Below are 13,315 nucleotides of genomic sequence, written 5' to 3'. Positions count from 1 at the left end.
CAGCAGCATCAGAAAAGAAAAGAGCAGCAACTAGAGTTCAGTAATAATGCTGTAATAATGCAATAATGCTATGTAACGTTAGCTACATTTATTTATATATTTAAGTGACATTAAATAGCTTAATTTCATTACTGCCTGCGTATTTGGATCATTACAAATACTTTGCTTTGAAAGTACCAAGTAGTCACACAGTGAAAAAAATACATCTTTATCCTATTTGTTTTTCAATCACATCGTAGCACTCATAATCATAATAATAATAATAATAATCTTTATTTGTAGAGCACTTTTCAAAAACAAGTTACAAAGTGCTTCAACAAGTGCAAAGACAACAATACAAGCAAAACATTGAGATAAGATAAGATACATATAAAATAAAATGGATAAAATAAAGTCAAATAAGATCGGGAATAGCTCTCCTATAAAAGTATGTTTTAAGAAGGGACTTAAAAGAGTTCACTCAGCCAACCTGGTTTCCTCGGGCAGGCTGTTCCAGAGCCTCGGGGCCCTGACAGCAAACGCTCTGTCCCCTTTAGTTTTCAGTCGAGACTCTGGAACAGACAACAGACCTCTGCCCGAGGATCTCAAGGTACGTGCTGGCGCGTATGGGACTAAAAGGTCAGAAATATAACAAGGCGAGAGGCCATGAAGAGCTTTAAAAGTGATCAATAGAATTTTAAAGTCAATTCTAAAACATACTGGGAGCCAGTGTAATGAAGCTAAAATAGGAGTAATGTGGTCATATTTCTTTGTTCTGGTTAAAAGCCTGGCAGCTGAGTTCTGGACAGTCTGGAGTCGATCAATAGATTTTTGGGTTAAACAGGTGAAAAGGCTGTTGCAATAATCCAGGTGTGATGAGATGAACGCGTATAAAATGGTCTTGGTGTCCTTAAAAGTTAACATAGACCGAATTTTTGCTTTATTTCTAAGTTGATAAAAACATGATTGAACAAGCTTTGTGGTGTGCTGCTCGAAATTTAATTACTATCAAGCGGTCCCATAGCACGGTGTCCTGGATGTTAGCGGTTGCGCTAAGAGAAACAATCTGTTTGGCTTGTACTGAAGCCACATCCATAAAGCCAGTCAGCAGGGAATCTTTCTCTTTGAGTTCCTCTGAAAGTCGTCGGATGTCTTCCATAAGGTCAGCAATCTTTTTGTTCGCTTTCTTAAGGAGTGTGCAGTCCTCATGGGGCAGAGTTATCTCGGCTAGCATAACGTTAGTCACGTTGAACCTTTTTACGGGCATCTAGGTTAAAATCCATGTCAGATGACTAAAATCCTTAACCCACGTAACACTTAAGTTAAAAACTTAAGTTAAATAAAAAGGATATAAAAAATGTAATGGAATGAGGTGCCTAGAAATTCCCACCCCTAGAGGTGACGCATCGAGATATCAACGTGCATCGAATTGTTTACAGGATAATCGAAATTAAATTAAATCATGACACCTGTAAAGATGCACACCCCTGCTACAGCTACCTCAGCAGTCACAATTAATGCATGTATATGATAGCAGGACTGACAATGCATTTTCTGCCCACCAGTGAGATATGGTCATGACCACAGGTTTTGTTTTTGGTCTGTGATTAGGAAGAATGGAACCAAACCTGTCATCCTCACTGTGACAACAGGACTCTGGAACACTGCAGCCAGTTGTAATTCAACAAGAAATATTCCAGCACATAATAACCCTGAACTATTGTAAGGTGTTTTTATATTCTAGTTTGGATACAGCCAGGCTAGCAGTTTTCCCTTGCTTTTAGTCTTTATACTATGCTAGGCCCTTAATGCATAGACATATGATTGATATTGATCTTCGCTCACATCAATTTCAGAAAAAAATAAAGAATCATATTTCCCAAAATTATTCCTTTCAATGAACACTGGTCTAGAAAACACATATGAATTTACAGTATCTGTAAGGATACTAACACAAAGAAGTCTATATAATCTATATACATATATCTATAAGGAAGTCTATATTTTCCTCTATTTATTTGAATGACTTGGCTTTTCTTAATGTCTTATGCCATTGCATTAGTTATTTGAGTCATATTCTAAACCCAATAAAGGGCAAATGATAATTCTGTTTTAATATAAATGCTCTAGCAGTGTGATGAGGAGGATTGATAAAACCTGTTAATTCATGTTCACTCATCCAGATTCTCAGCAAAAGGTCCTTTGGACCCCAGAGCTCTGTGGCTGATGAGTCACTGTGTCGCTGTATCGATCTCAATGAGCAACAATCATCCACATCCAATCCATACACTCCAGAGTCCTAAGTCATAAGCTAAATGGCATGGCTTCAAGATTTGTGGAGTGTTAAGAAAGACACAAATCTAAAAAGTGGAGGTACAATTTCCTCTGAGTTCCCGTTCCTGGCCAAGGACACTGGGTTCGTTTCACTACTGGAGGTACACACAAATCACATTAATCACAATTTTAATCACAAACAGGGTCAGGGCAGGTTGATGAAATGAAAACAAGATGATAACATGGTGTAGCAGCGATGCCTGCACGGCATCAGGAGTGGGCTGCGGTCATTAAGTCCTATTATGTCACATTGACTGTGAGTCTGGATCTCTGTCAGCCTTGGGGCTCACTACGTGCTACAGCGCTCACATGATGTCAGAAACAGAGAGATCAGGCCGGGCCATCAGTGTTTGCAGGATGAGATATTGCAGAAAAATGTGGTGAATCATTTTTAAAAACACATTCTGTGGTTCACAAAAGGACAAGATGGAGGCACAGGGATTATACAATGTTAATTCTGTTAATTTCAGCTGGCTTGGGGGGCTTTATTGTTTCAGAGTCTCAGTGCATATGCATAAAAATAGGTAATATAATAATCATATTTAATTTGTTTTATCATCATAGCTTTTGCTTATACTACATTTCTTGAAAAAAAGGTTTACAAGACCAGATGATGAAAAGAGGATCATAAAGAAGAACACTTATATAATAATCCCTCTTTATTACATCTTAGGTCTATTTCATTAAATTTAGTCAGTCGTGGGGAGCGTATTGAAAATCTCAAGTAAAATTGCTCCCATAAAAAACAAATGTAAAAATTACCATTTGACAAACCTACTCAAGTGAAAGTATAAAATTACTGTGGACCAGAGTTCTTCTGCAATGTTATGTAAGTCCAAGCCAAGTCTCAAGTGTCTTTTTGGAACAATAAATCTTTCATCCATGGTGCATCAGGGTCAAAATAGCCACTGTGCAACATAGGTATTTCTAGGGAATGCACTTTGCTTTGCATGCTGATTATATTTAATTTAGCTTTTCTTGTTTAATAAAATTATTTAACTTATTATTATCTTAGTCTACACGAACGATAAGATCACTTTAAACTTTTTAAGGCTCGTGCAGACTACACAACTTTCTGATCGTCGTGCTGTTCACACTACACAACTTGCCATCTAGTGATGGGAGTCTTGAAGTCGTTGTGGCGTTCACACTACATGAGTGATCGGTGATGGAGTCACACACTACATGAGCTGACAGCATCTGTGTCACCCGACGCTGGTCTCCAAGCCACATTTTGTCAAGAAAACACACGTGAAATGTGACACGGGAAATGACGCAAACCTATATGAAACAGCTGTTGTTTTTTATTATAAAGATACCAATTATAAAGACAAAAAATATGGGTGAAAGAACGGATTAGCACACGCAGGTAGCAGGGATTGTCTGTGCTACAGAGAGAGCTGGAGGTGAGTAAAAAGTGTTTTACATTGAAAAAGTAGTTGCCTGCACTTCCAGCTTCCTGCTCTCATTGGCTGGATGTGGATGTCGAGTCAGTCAACTACCTAGATATTTGTCATGCTAAATATCTGGCTGGCATCGGCGATGTGTCAGTGATGTGTCGGGGAGCCGTTTTGATCATCGTTGAGTAGTTCACACATAACGACTGGTGACCGCCGATCGATCACTGATTTACCCCCGATCACAGCCTGATGGTCGCCAAGCTCACCGACCGGCAAATCGGGCTTAAAATTGTGTAGTGTGAACTAGGCTTTAGATGTATATACAGCCTGTATTTTTTTCTGCATGTACAATTTTTTTTAAAGGAATAATTTGTAAGATATGCTTTTTTGTGTGATATGGCGCCCCTACCGTTTTTAATTCACAGCTGTTGTAAATAAGGACAGCTGTACATGTGCATTTGTAATGATTACCTTACAATCAAAAAGTAGCATGTCACCAACTTTGCTAACACAGCCAATCATCAAGCAAGTGCGACTACACTAGACAGCAATATTACTTGCTACTCCAACAGAAAGAATGCCAGCTTCACGTCTGTCTTGCAGCCTTTTATTTCACAAAGCTCTTGCCAACGTCCAGTAGCATCTTGCTTGGTCACTCTGCTCCCTCTGTTAACATCCTCTTCGGTCCCTGCCATTAGCTAATGTTATGTCCATAGAGGTGGCTGATACGACACCGACTGGCTGATTTCAACAACTTTGCTAACACAGCCAAACATAAAGCAAGCACAACAACACAAGAAACAGCAAGCCAGCGAATAAGTTATTACTTACTAGTCCAACAGCAAGAAGGCCAGCTTGGCATCTGTCCTGCATCCGTTCAGCTCTTTTAGCTCATGCCAACGAGTAAAAGCCAGTACGATTTTCTCTTCTTTGGTCTCTTTGCAGCCTCTGCCATTATAACACTACTAAGAATACAGAGATAGCTTCATTCAAATGTAAATTCTATATTTCTTTCCTTCTTTATATGGCTTGCTTGCTGAAGAAGCTGAAGAAGCAAAGAGTTTTGTTGTGTCATAGTTTCAAATTATTATATTTTTTTTATTAAAACTTTATTTAACCAGGCAGGACACTTTGGAACAACTTTTTATTTACAAGGACGGCCTGGCATTATGCTGTTCTCCCAATACAAATCCTGCCCGGGATTTCAGTCTTACATAGTGTCACTGAAAGCTTCCATGGCCCGGAGAGGCAATGATAGTGACATCACTCATGCTATTACAAGTCAGTGTACCTTGAAAATGATTTTAAAGCTGTTATTTTAAGATCAAAATACTACCGCTGTTACCTTAAATATGCTATTAAGGGAAGGGTTTGTGAAAGGGCGACGCAGGCTGCTTTCCAACACAGCCACCAGTGGAACAGTTACTGGGTTTGAGATACATTAGTGTAGCAAAGTGTCATTTCTTCAGTGTTGTCACAAAGATATAATAATACAAATATTTACTAAAATATGAGGGGTGTACTCACTTTTGTGAGATACGGTATAGGGAAAAGACTGGAATGAAACATAATAATTATATATATATATATATATATATATATATATATACACACACACACATAGGCAATACATGTGTCATGGACACAGACATTGAAAAACATTTGCACTCGAAACCACACCTGCCGTCAGTGCTGCCATACTTTGGGCATTTCATATAGTACCAGCGTACTTGGCTTTAGTTGCCACTTTTGTACAGTGGGAAGTGGAGACGGGTTGTTCGTCTTTATATACAATCTATGATCAGAAATAATGTTCATTCTCTGCAAGGCCAATGCTGTCCCAAGACTTTTCATATGAATCCACTCCACCTGGCGGATACTCCATTAGTCCATATATGCTATCCAAAGGCTCAAAAATAAAAATTCAGGCAACAGAGGGAGATACCATCTCTGCTGTTTGCAGATTAGCCAGCATTTTAATGGAGAAGATTATTCAGCTGCTTATCTGGTCCATCAGAGTGCAGTAAAGAAAAAGGTGAGCCACTGAAGAAGCGAGGTCATTTGTCTCTTCACTTTTATTGTTTTATTCACACAATCAAGTACCAAGTACCGGTGAAAACTACTAAATGAAATTTCGTAGAAATAGTGATAATGTAATATACCGTAATGCACTAATTGCTATCAGTAAGTCCTCAAATTATATTTTTACCCAAATAATTGGTAAACTGTTGGGTCTCTATATGCATGTCTAAAAAAGATCATTCTTTGGATGAACTCAACACTGGTGCTATTGAAGACAAATTCAAATGTCTACAAAACGAAGCAAATGTCACTCTTTACTGGTTAAATGTTCATGACACAATTGCAGAACCCGTCAGTTTCAACCTTTGTAGGTCTTTATTAGGGTCAAAGGAGGAAACAACTCACCTTGATCTTAAAGTCATCTAGCAGAGGTGTCCTGATTTCTCTTCAGAGGAGCATGTGTAAATGAATGCATCGGTTTAGCAAACTTGACAAAGTACATAGTGTAATCTATCATCTTATATGAAACTGTTTTAATGTAGGATGTACCATTATTTGAAAGACAGATGTGCTAAAAACAAACAATGCAATACAAAAGCAAAATGCAGACAACCTAATACTTCAAGAACGCACTTAACAGTAATGTTTTTATGAGTCTGTCCCTGTTTTATGCATGCAGATTATACAATACAGTCTTGCCAATGATTTCACACTACTCCACTAAACAGTTGGTGATGGTGACATCCAAACATGGATGTAATCCAGGGGCTGGCAACCTCCTCTAATGCCAAATTACCTTTAACAGTCATTGGCAGCCATTTGGCATGTTTTATTTTTTGTTACACAGTCGCTTGTATTAAAAAAAATAATAAAAAAGGTGTATGCTGGTAACAGAGATTGCACCTAAATCAGTCAATTTACAATTTCATCACAAAAACATGTCCCAAGGCAGGCAAGCAGGCGATGAACAGGCAGCGGATTAAAATCCAAGGAATTGTTGACGGGCTTGTTAATTGTCTCATGAACAAGCCATTTAACCAACGGCTTTTTATCAATCACCACATTGCTTCAACCACACTGGGAACAAGTGGAATTATACCACAATATTGTTAGAATTGTGTTGTTGTTCTCTCAAGCCCAAAATAATATGATTAGAAGAGAAATGTTGTGGTTTCCATAGTCGCCTTTATAAGAATTCTAAGAAGAATTAGATTGTGTAGAAAACTGAATAGCTGTGTTTTTTTCTCATCAAGCAGAGGTTTGCCGGTCAGATTTTGTGGTTGTAATCAATCTTCATTGTAGCATCAAGTTATTGGGTATTACTATTTTATTAATACCTTTGTAGGGAGTTTTGATAAATCTCTTCTTGAGACTCCTGAGTTAAATGTGGCCATATGGAGACTTGCAGGAGAATACCCACTGATAAAATAAGTGTTGCCAAGAAAACGAAGTCACAGCAAGATGTGAAGAACCATAAAATGACTCTTTGGATTATTTTACTTAAAATCAAGTCAAAGAAGAGAACAAGCAAACTCTTCCCCTCCTTATCTGTCACCCACGCACATGCACACACGCCCTCTCTCTCTTTCTTTTCACCCCGTGATGTGGTCTGAGGTAAGGGTTGCCTATTATAAAAGTTGAAAGGGCCATTCCTAAGTGTAGTAAAAGTTATATTCTTCCTTTTCAGCTGGGTGAATTAATTTCAATCAGTTATCTAACTAATCAGTAATCCAGCTAACATTTCTCATCACACATTGTCTTGATGTGTAATTCAACTTTTTTTGTATGACATGATATAAGCATGTTATTAATTCACAGAATTAACTTGTTGGAAACTGCCACCTTTTTCCAGGAAAAACACCTAAAATACATACCTAAAATGAATCATAACTCCTCAACCATTTGGCCTAGATGCATAATTTGTGTCTCCTTTGAAATTTCAGAAACTAAGGAATAAAGTAACTAGAGTTCATTTACTAAATGAAGACTAAATGAAGATGCAGTAAAGAAAAATATATTTTCATCCTTGCCTGGTAAAATGCTATATTTTTAAATGCAATAAAACATCAAAACCATCATCAAATTGATTGGATTATAATGTGATTGAATATCTTTTAAAACACCTGGAATGCAATCATCATACAATTAAATATTATAATACAATTACAATTACGCCTGGTATATTTATTTATTATATTTATAGCGAATGTCCATATTTTGGCAATATTCACTTTTATTGGGAGTTATTTTTAAAATACAATTTATGTCCATACAACCACGTTCCAAATAACATAAAGCTTCCAAAACATTGAAATATTGATAAAAACAGTGTGATAAAGACCGTGTGTTCCAAACATAGACTGTATATAAAAAGGTTCCAAATTGGTGCTTCAACCTCCTCTGTATAAAAAAAGGCGAGAGAAAGCCAACGCGTTCTCATCTGTCAGTGCGTCATTACGATGCTTTCAGACAGCGTGACAAAGCATAATTATTTTACACTAAAAGTAGCCTTCAGCGTCCATATAAAACGCCACCGTTTGCTACGTCGCAGCAACACAAAGGAGGTTAACCCTACCTGCTAGCGGCTAATGTGCACAGCTGTAGGGTTAGCCGGTCGACATGCATAAAGTCATTGACTTAGGTTTAGGCACAAACATTTCTGATGGTTATGGTAAAGTTAGGGGGCTTCGGGGTGCTGTCAACACCTTTAACACGAACATAGCTAGCAAGCGAGATATTTTTAGAAACAAATCAGCCGATTTTTGCAAAAACAGCAAAAGTAAGTAAGCGGTTGTAATTGTATTTATATATTGGCGAGTTTGTTGTTACTTTTATCTAGCTAATTAGTCTGTCATTTTGGTGATTTGAGTGAGCTTTACAGCTGATCTCAGGGGGAGATCAGCTTTGGTTTGAGAGTTGGACATTGAACATTGTGATTAACGTTTAGATAACTGGATGTTTATTATGCAGCCATGTACAGTGATTACAGAGCGATTTAACAGTAAGTACATTTATTTGTCCCCGTAAGGAAATTTGTTTGCATGGCAATCAAGTAGGCATTACAAACATACATCATACAAACATACATCATACATATACACCAAAAGAGAAAAGAGATACACTTAACACATATTTCCCCATACCCTGCACTTTTTACTACCTATTTGATTAGGCAATACCAGACCAGCTGAGTATCCTACCTATTAACTTACATATGTTGTGATATAAGCTTATTTAGATACTTGGTGTTTGATGTGTGTTTGTTGTAGATAAAAATGGTTGGTCTGAGCTTCTAGCTGAGCCTCCTAGCTTTACTGAGATGTGTAGCATGGATAGCATACGAATTTCTCAGTCTGAATTTTGCGCGAAAATCACGTGCTGTCCCCCGTACATCAGGGCTCATGTTTACATTATGAAAACACTACTATTTCTTTGTTGTTGTTTTTTAAGTTTCATCTGTCTAACCGAATTATAAGCCTAGCTGAAGAAGTTCATGTAGCCAGATAAATGTTATTCTACAAGCCGACTTGTACCCCAAGAGAACAGTTTGTTTTCCCAGCGTAACTGCCAGCTTTGAAAGTAACTTTCTGAAGAAGCCTGCTCTATGTTCTAACACAACAAAGGTTAGAACAGAAGAAACTTTGAATCCTGCCCCTTCCTGCTACACAGCAGCTGCACACCAGCCTCAACCCTTTATACAACGACAGAAAGCCAGTGTAAGCCAGTGCTTCAAGGTTAAACTACATTTTTTGCTGTTACACACAGTAGACCTGCTTTAATCTTGAGAAGCTGTAGAGCTGCAGTCTCTATTTATTGGCCACTCTAACTTACACTATACATTTACAGCTAAACTGAGGCTTATTGTTGACCATTTTCTCTCTGTGCTGCTCGCCTGCCATTCATCTCATTGTGTGCCCACTGACAATTGCATGCACCTTGCAGTCAATTCCAAGGACTGTTTTAAAACGATATAATATTCTGTGTGGTTCATCAATGGTGATAAAGGATTCGAACATCCTGTGAGGCGCACATACAACTCAGCACAGCTGGTGCTCTGTTGCTCTTCCACCCCCCACACACTGACCCCCTTCTTCCTTAAGTGTTAGGGTTCATCACCAAACTGTTGCACTCTTCATTTGTGATGCTATTCCAGACTTTTACCGCAGGTTCTTTCAGTTCTTGTTTGTTTTGGGGTGTTTCTCCCTTCAGTCTCCTCTTGAGGAGGTGAAATGCATGCTCTATTCGGTTAAGGTCAGGTGATTGACTTGGCCAGTCTAAAATCTTCCACTTTTTCCCCTGATGAAGTCCATTGTTTTGTTGGCAGTGTGCTTTGGGTCTTTGTCCTGCTGCATGATAAACTTCCTCCTGATTAGTTTCAATGCATTTCACCATAAATTGGCAGAAAAAAATGTTTCTGTACACTTCTGAATTCATTCTGCTGGTAACATCATCAGTTACATCATCAATAAATATTAATGAGCCTGTTCCAGAAGCAGCCATGCACGCCCAAGCCATGACATTACCTCCACCATGCTACAGCTTGTATGCTTCGGATCATAAGCAGTTCCTTTCTTCCTCCACACTTTGGCCTTTCCATCACTTTGGTAGAGATTAATCCTGGTCTCATCAGTCCATAAGATTGTGCTCCAGAACTTCTGCGGCTCATCTCTGTACTTCTTTGTAAATTTCAATCTGGTCTTCCAATTCTTCCTGCTGATGAGTGGTTTGCATCTTGTGTTGTCGCCTCTATATTTCTGCTCTCTGAGTCTTCTTCCAACAGTGGATTGTGATCCCTTCACCCCTGCACTGTGGAGGTTGTTGGTGATGTCACTTACTGATGTTTTGGGGGGTTTCTTCACAACTCTCACGATATATCTGTCATCACCAACTACTGTTGTTTTTCTTGGCCGACCTGTTCGACATCTGTTGCTCAGCACACCAGTAGTTTCTTTCTTTTTCAGGACTTTCCAAATTGTTGTGCTTGCTATGCCCAATGTTTGTCCTGGGGCTCTGGTCGATTTTCCGTCTTTTCTCAGCTTGACAATGGCTTGCTTTGCTCCCATAGACAGCTCTCTTCATGTTGGTTTATCCCCTTTAACGGGAAATGCAGTCTTTATAGGTTTGAACCAAGCATGAAAACTTAGACTAGTCATGCAGAGCTATTTAATGTTTGGACAATCAACCTAAAAGGCAACACCTGGGCAACAAGAAACATCTGTCAGTCACATGTTCCAATACTTTTGCTCACTTGAAAAATGAGTGGGTTCAAACAAACTGTGATATGTCCCGAGTTGTTCAACACATCTAGATGTGAATACCGGGAAATAAAAGCTAAAATTCTGAACTCTGAACTTGTCTCATACTCATCTTATTCACTCACTCACCTATTTATTGGTAGCATTACATGCAGGGAGAGAGGAATAGATGTGTCATTTGTGCTTAAATAGATCATATTATGCTCATTTTCAGGTTCATAATCTTATTTAGGGGTTGTACCAGAACAGGTTTACATGGTTTCATTTTTAAAAAACACCATATTTTTGTCATACTGCACATTGCTGCAGCTTCTCTTTTCACTGTGTGTGTTGAATGCTTCGTTTTAGCTATGGAGTGATGCATCTTGCCTCTACAAGATCTTTGCTGGGAGTTGCACATGGCAGTACCTAGTTAAGGCCAATCAGAAGCAGAGTAGGGCGGGCCCTGAAAAGCTGGTAAACACGGCTTTGCTTCAGCTGTAGATGTTCCCCTTACCAGCTTAGCAACATGCTAATGTCCATTGACTAGCTAATGTTTGGAGGGGAGAGGAGAGGCAGGAAAGACTTCTTGTCTCCGTGTGTGCTGCAGCTCAGTGTGTTTTTGGGGGCGTGTCTGACTAGCCTACAGGCGAGCATTATGACGCATGTTTTTTGTGACGTCACAGCAAAGTGGAAGAAAAGGCTGGACTACAAACAAGAGATGGGAACTCCCTTTGAGGTGGACTTCAGGCTTTTTCGGTTTGCAAACCTATTACATGCACAAAAAAGGTATATAACTCAATAAAGGAGGGGAAAAACCCAAAAAGCATAATATGACCTCTTTAATGTAAAAGCAAAGCAAAGCTTGCATGCAATTATTGTACAGGATGTACAAACCACTGGCCTCCAATTGACAAGAACACAGTGTTTCATTGAACTGCTCTTTATTATGGAGAGCAACTGTTCTGCACCTGAAGACAGATAAGCATGAACTTACTTAATAACCATGTGCTCAATTGGTATGCTGTCATGAACGACAAAGAATGACTGTCAAGTTTGTAAGATCTGTCTTTATTATGTCAACATCTAAAAATAAATTTCAGCAAACTTTTTTTTTTTTTTTTTTTACATATTCAATAACAATATAAGGAAATTAGAGAGAAAAAGATTATAGCAATATAAAACAATTTTTCAGAATTGTGTTGTAAAGACATTACAAACACTTTAGTCTTCATCAGACATGTAAATGTGAAGTCTATTGGCACAGACAAAACATTCTTGAGAGAATTTCATAAAGCATTTAAGGCAAAGTTTAACAGGAGATCAATAGCACTGTGTGTTATTCATATTATTCTGCTCTTACATGTACCGTAAGTCTGAAGGGAAAACTGATGGATGTAGGTTGTTATCTATTTATAATGTTCAATGCAATTCTTTTCTTAGAAAACTATTTTGTAATGAAATGTTATAATTTGACTTTTTGGTGTACACACTTCCTCTTCAGTAAGTTTAAAAAAATCCATAGACACAAGACCTAACTTTTTAAAAACTGAAAGTTTGATAATTGTGCCAGAATCACACCACACAATATTTGGATGGTAATTGTCTAAAATTAGGCGATCAAATATACTTGGTTTGACTTAGACCCCAACTAATCAGAGCCCGACTGGTGTTTTGAGGAACTGTCTTCACTGATCCACTTACATCAGCTAAAACAATTCTGACATGCTAGTTTTTTGTTGGGTATTCCAGATGCTATGTTGGTTGTAGTCCACTATGACACACTATAAACCCAACCCACAAAACCAAATCCTAAACTACATTGTAGAATTGATAACTCTGTTCATTTACTGTGGCTTCCTCTGCCACCTCAGTTAGTAGCAAGCCAACAAGTAACTTCAGATTTGTTTGTCCTGGTAATGTTACTGTAAGTCAACAGAATATTTTTAAAAGCTGAAAACAGCCTCACTTTCATCTACAATTCTTCCATCAATGATTTTAAAAATCAGTACACTTTGTCACATTACTTTGGAGCTTTTAGACTCCTGTAACAAGGACTTTGTACTGTTTTTGTCAGATGAGAGCAATTTCCTGATGGTGAAGTTGGAAAATCCCAACTAGGAGGGCCACCTGAATGCATCTTTAGTTTTGATTTCTGAAGGTGAAGAGTAAGAATTTCTGATAACGCCACACCTTAGCATTACGCAAGAAGGCATCTACCGGAAATGGGACACAGCTGTTCTCCCTCTGCAATAGAGGGAAATATTTCAAAGTGTCACTATGTGGTAACAGTTACTGTAATACAGTTATGGTATGTATGAAAAACAATGCTAAAAATGTGGACAC

The sequence above is a fragment of the Micropterus dolomieu genome, linkage group LG01 (genome assembly GCF_021292245.1).
Source record: "Micropterus dolomieu isolate WLL.071019.BEF.003 ecotype Adirondacks linkage group LG01, ASM2129224v1, whole genome shotgun sequence".
In the NCBI taxonomy this organism is placed as follows: Eukaryota; Metazoa; Chordata; class Actinopteri; order Centrarchiformes; family Centrarchidae; genus Micropterus; species Micropterus dolomieu.
This window is presented reverse-complemented; position numbering follows the sequence as displayed.